Source organism: Raphanus sativus, chromosome 1, assembly GCF_000801105.2.
Source record: "Raphanus sativus cultivar WK10039 chromosome 1, ASM80110v3, whole genome shotgun sequence".
In the NCBI taxonomy this organism is placed as follows: domain Eukaryota; kingdom Viridiplantae; phylum Streptophyta; class Magnoliopsida; order Brassicales; family Brassicaceae; genus Raphanus; species Raphanus sativus.
In genome coordinates this window covers 20,292,053-20,298,114 of record NC_079511.1, presented here as the reverse complement: position 1 = coordinate 20,298,114, position 6,062 = coordinate 20,292,053, and the positions used below count along the sequence as shown (strand labels likewise).

Below are 6,062 nucleotides of genomic sequence, written 5' to 3'. Positions count from 1 at the left end.
ATAAAAATGTAATTTTTTTTTTAATTTGAAATTGATTTAATGGAGAAGTTAATGAAGTGTATTTAATTCAAATTAATTTTGGAAAAAGCATTAATTTAAGTGAAAAAGACAAAGTATTAAAATAGAAAGGATTATTTAATTCTGTATTTAATTTTGGAAAACACATTAACTAAAATGAAAAAGACAAGCATAAAAATAGGAAACTTAATTAATACTACAGTGGCATGAAGTGTAAATAAAAGTGAAAACTAAGGGTATTTTTAAATGGGTACTTCTCTTTTAATAAGATAGATAATTTCAAGTGTTTAAATGAAATTGCGCATTAGTGATAAGAATTCAAATCGGTTAACAAAATTAGTTTATTTGTTTACATAATCACTTAGGCATGGTCATTCATGTATATGTTACAGATCAAATTTTACGAGTATTGGATTTTTGGATTTTAAAATTAAACTATGTTATGTATTAATTTTTTTTGGACATTGTTAGATCTGAATTTTCCGGGTCTGAATAAAAAATTATGATCCTAAAATATCTAGATAGTCTATATGTTTAAAAATGTCACTAAAAATTTATAAAAAAGTCACAAACCAAACCTACATGGATGTGCGGGTCAAGCTCTAGTATTCTTTATGTGAAAATTTTTAGTGACATTACTATTAAAATAAAAATAATATTAAATTTGAATCCTTATACTTATGCACTCTAATATTCCACTGAATAACTTAATTATTTAATTGATTAATTCAACTATTTTTTTTTTTCATTCTAAAACTGCAATTTAATAAATCTTACAATATCTTTTCTCAAATATTAATATACAGTTCTTTTCAATAATATTAAAATTTTATAAATATTTTAAATAAATAAATAATTTTCTTAATTAATATTTAAATAGATGACCAAATTTAAAATTTTGTAGCATAAGAAAAAGATATATTATTTTTGAATTTTGTATTATATATAATAACTTTTAGTGATAATTCAGAATAGACTATAAATATTTGATTAAAATGGTTAGAGAACTTTATGCATGACTAAACTTCTTTACAAAGCTGAAGGATATAGCTGCACAATAAAGAAGATTTTTGATCTTTCAAGATTTTCTACCTGTCTCGAAAGTTGCATATTTCTTAGTTAGAACTCCTAGATTATTTTATATGAATTTTTGTTATTGGTTACACTATTCCGGTCTGTTTATCTAGGCTATCTTTTATTTAAATAATAAAATGACTTTTTAAGTATCGAGACTACCTCTTATTTAGAACATCTCTAATATACATCTCTATATTTTCTAATATAGAGATGAATTTGTTCTAATGTATGTCTGTATAATAGAATTTCTTTATTTTAGAGGAAGATATATAAAAATTCTACTTTTATCTTTTATATTTAGAGATGAAAAAAGAAATTCTTTATATTTTTTCTTATAAATAGAAAACTCTATTATACAGACATACATTGGAGAAAATACACATCTATAATAGAGTTTCTATATTTATAAAAAATATAGAGATGAAAATAAACGTGGGTTGCATATAGTCTAAGAAAAAATAATCAAATTAATTATACTTAATTGTTCTTCTTTCCATTTACGTAAATCACTTTTCCATGATTGTATTTTATCTAATTCCTCACCGAATCTTCTAATTTAAAGTACACAAGATTTTGTTAAAGTGTATTCCCTCTGTTTCAATATATATATAGTTTTAGTCAAATCTTTTTTTTTCACAATATAAGATATTTACATAATCTAAAGTCATTTTCTTCATTAGTTACATACCGTGTGACCAGTCCAATCATGCATGCTTTTTATTATTGGTTGAATATATATATTAAATGCTACTTTTTTCAAAATTAATAATTTTCTTGATATTAACATTATTAACTAAGACTATCTACATATTGACACAGAAGGCGCATTAAAATAGTCATTCAGTTCGGGCATATGTATATGCAATCGATGTAATCATATGTGATGTCTTGCATATTTGCATTGTTTTAACCATTCATTCATAAGCATTTGCATCATATAGACTAGGATTTAGGCATGTTTAGGTTGCATTTTGCATACATACGTCCTTATCAGGTATTGGAGTGCGCCATGGAGTGATTTGAGATGTTTGGGAGCAATGTGATCAAAAAAAAGGAGGGGTGAAAGATGAGCATGGATGGAGGCCTTAGAGAAATCTTCTAAGGGAAGTGGTTTCAAGTCATTTGGAGATGTGATAAAGAAGTTATGACCCATTTACTAGTGGCATACGAACCAGAGCGACCTCCCACAGTGACCCTGCCTGGTCGCTGTGCCACCGCCAGCCTGGAGCGACCCCAGCGCAGCGAGTCTCACCGGTCGCTCGTCTTTCCTGTCCAGACCACAGCGACCTCCTGGAGCGGGTCTCCCTGGTCGCTCCACCCCTTTGTGCTACCCGATTTTATGATTTTTCAAGGACCTTTTTGCAATTTCTTATGCACGTTTTTACTCTGAAAAACCTAATGTTTAAGTATGTTGTAACCACCTTTTGGCAGATAATCTTTGATCTATTGAAGAACACAAAACTCTCTCAAGAAAGTTCTCTTTTGGATTTGATTGTTCTTGTGTTCTTGTGAGTTTCTCTTCTATTTCTCTATATGATTCATCTGAAATCCATCATGGGTTTAAGAGGAATCATGGAGATTAGTGAGTAATCCACTTTTGGATTCATGGGTTAGGGAGAATTAGGGTGATTAGGTTAGTTCTAGGATGTGTTAGGTGTAAATCATACTTGTTCCTTGCATAGTAGAGTGATCTTAATGCATCATTTGAGTAGGCCACTCAAAGGGTGATCTCTAGGCATTTCCCACTCAAAAGGTGTTTGATGAAATGCCTGAGTCAACTCTCCTAGGCTTTTAGTGTACTTTGCCAAAGACATTTGTTGTTAAAGATGCTAAGATAGCTAATAGACTTGTTAGTAATGATTGCTTGCATGTTATTCAACCAAAGACATTTGATGTTTGAGACATGTTAGCAAATGAGCATTCATCTAGACATAGAGCTTGCTTAGAATTGTGTCTAGGCTTAAGGTTAATAGTTTGATTGATTCATTTGTCATCCTTAGTTCGAAACTTGATCACCCAAGGTCTAAATCCCTATACCCATGAGTTCTCCTTTCCAATAGCTTAAGAGTATCATTTTACTGTTTTGCATTAGCTTTAATCATTAGTTTAGAATTCATCAAATCACTGGTTGCACTTAGATTAGGCAAATATTTGCATTCTCTCTGATTTTAAATCCCTCAGAACTGGTTCGACAACTTACTTCCACTATACTATCATTTGACTTAGGAGCCTCAAAACTCCTAACATCAAATTGGCGCCGTTGCCAAATTCTGAGTTTGATTTGAACATTGAGATTTAGTCATTTGCTTGAGACTAAGTCATTTTTATTTTTGTAAGTTACTGATTCTCTTCTTCACTCTTTGTGATTTTCAGGTGTATGAACTTGAGGAGCAAGGGTACATCGAACCTTGTTCCAGGAGCCGCAGACATCAGAGCTTTAGAGAGAGAGTGTGCTAGAAAAAGAAGACAAGAAGAGCAACATGCTCAACTGCAGACACTGGAAGCTGCAATGGAAGAACAACAAAATCCTCAGAACCCCAATGGAGTGAACAATCTTCCACCCCAAGGGGCACAACAGCGAGCAGCTCGCCCCATTGGCACTTATGACCGCCCCAACATCCACGGTCCTAGACTGGGAATCCGAGCACCGGCTGTGGCTGCTAACAACTTTGAGATCAAGTCAGGACTGCTCAACTGCATAGAGAACAACAAGTATCATGGTCTGGCTGTGGAGGACCCATTTGATCACTTGGATAAATTTGACAGCTACTGTGGTATGTCAAAGACTAATGTTGTGTCAGAGGATGCTTTAAAGCTCAAGCTATTCCCCTTCTCTTTGGGGGATAAGGCACGTCAGTGGGAGAAGTCTCTACCAAGTGACTCCATCACCACTTGGGAAGACTGCAAAAAGGCATTCTTGGAGAAATTCTTCTCTACCTCAAGAACTGCTAAGTTGAGGAACGAGATCTCCAGCTTCCAACAGAAGAACTTGGAAAGATTCAGTGAAGCTTGGGAGAGATTCAATGGTTACCAAGCTCAGTGCCCACACCATGGTTTTTCCAAGGAGAGCTTGCTGAGCACATTCTACAGAGGTGCTCTTCCTAAGTACAGAGCCAGACTGGATACAGCTAGCAATGGGTTCTTTTTGGGGAGAACTGAGCAAGAGGCAGAGGCTCTGGTTGACAACATGGTTAAGAGTGATGCAGTCTACAGTGGAGACCATGTCAGAAGCAGTAGAGGTGATGACAAACACACAAGGAATGAGATAAAGGCTCTTCAGGAGAAAATTGACACACTCATTGCTGATAAGGCCACACAAGCGCAGGTGAACTTTGTTGGTAACCCACAACAGGAGATACCTCCTACTGTCAATGAGGTTGAGGGTTTGGAAGGGCAAGAAGAATTGTGTTTCATCAACAGCAATGGTAGCTGGTACAAGAAGGAACCCAACTTTCAGTACAACAACTACCAACAAAAGCCCTATTCAAACAACCAGCAGAGTGGTTATCAGCCAAGAAACAACCAGCAGAGCAACTATCAGCCTCAGCAAAGCCCATCTCCTAGCTCCTCTGCCCCTCAAGAGAGCAGCACTGATGCCTTACTCAAACAGATCTTGGAGTCTCAGACTAGAAGTGAGAAACATGTGGGCTATGAGCTGAAGAACCTTCACTCCAAGATTGATGGGAGCTACAATGAGCTCAACAACAAATTCTCCCACCTTGCTTTTTCTGTCAAGAATTTGGAGAATCAGTTTGCTTCCATGAGCACCCACCAGAATCGCCAGCCAGGGTCTCTACCTGGAAAATCTGATCAAAACCCCAAGGAAGCAAAAGCTGTCACACTCAGGAGTGGTAAGGAGTTACCTCCTAGAACCCTCACCAAGGATGCTGAGAAACAAGGTGAGGAGGTAGCCATCAATCTAGATGATGAAGTGGTCATTGTTGATGAGAAGACAGATGATGAGATCTTGGAGAAGATTGAGAAAGATAAGGGTAAAGGAAAGGTTGGAGAAGAGAAGAAGACAACAAAAGATGGTGAATCTGCTGCTCCAGCAGGTGAGATCTCTTCTGTCCCTCCTCCCTATGAACCCAAGCTTCCATTCCCTGGTAGATTCAAGAAGCAGCTGCTACAGAAGTACAAGGCTTTGTTTGAGAAGCAGATGAGTGAAGCTCAGGTTACAATGCCCATCATTGATGCTTTCATGCTGATTCCTCAATACAGCAGGTTCCTGAAAGATGCTGTAGCTGCTAAGAAGAAGGAGATGGAGGGCATGATGGTTCTGAGCCATGAGTGCAATGCCATCATTCAGAGGCTTGATGCTCCAGAGAAGCTAGAGGATCCAAGATGCTTCACACTACCTTGTGCTCTTGGACCTATGGTTTTTGAGAAATGTCTCTGCGATTTGGGAGCTAGTGTCAGCTTGATGCCTTTATCTGTGGCAAAGAAGCTTGGCTTCACTCAATACAAGAAGTGTAGACTCTCTCTGGTGTTGGCTGATCGTTCAGTGAAGTACCCTGTGGGCATCCTAGAGAACCTCCCTGTGAAGATTGGAGGGTATGAGATACCTACAGATTTTGTGGTGCTTGAAATGGGTGAGGAGGCTCAAGACCCATTGATTCTTGGAAGGCCATTCTTAGCTACTGCAGGAGCTATTGTGAATGTGAAGGAAGGCAAGATTGACCTCCATTTGGGCAAGGAGAACATCCTCCACTTTGACATCAAGGAGAAAATGAGGAACACCACTGTGTTTGGACAAGCCTTCATCATTGAATAAATGGGCCCTCCTGCTGATGATCACTTTGATGAGCTACCACCTGAGGAAGATGGGGTGTCAACTCCACTTTCTGCACCTACCCCAGCCTGATCCAAAGGAGGCAAAGTCAAGCTAGAGACTTAAAACAAGCTCACTTGGGAGGAAGTCCCATGAGTATCCTTGTATATATTGCATTAGTATTTTTATTTTCATC

At 37.0% G+C, this 6,062-nt stretch overlaps 1 non-coding gene across 1 annotated transcript; it reads right to left on the bottom strand.

The window, feature by feature from the left end:
• Positions 1 to 4,045: 4,045 nt before the first annotated feature.
• Positions 4,046 to 4,152, bottom strand: LOC130497928 (small nucleolar RNA R71). The gene has a single exon (XR_008936973.1). It is a non-coding gene; the product is annotated as a small nucleolar RNA R71 (small nucleolar RNA).
• Between the last annotated feature and the right edge of the window lie 1,910 nt (positions 4,153 to 6,062).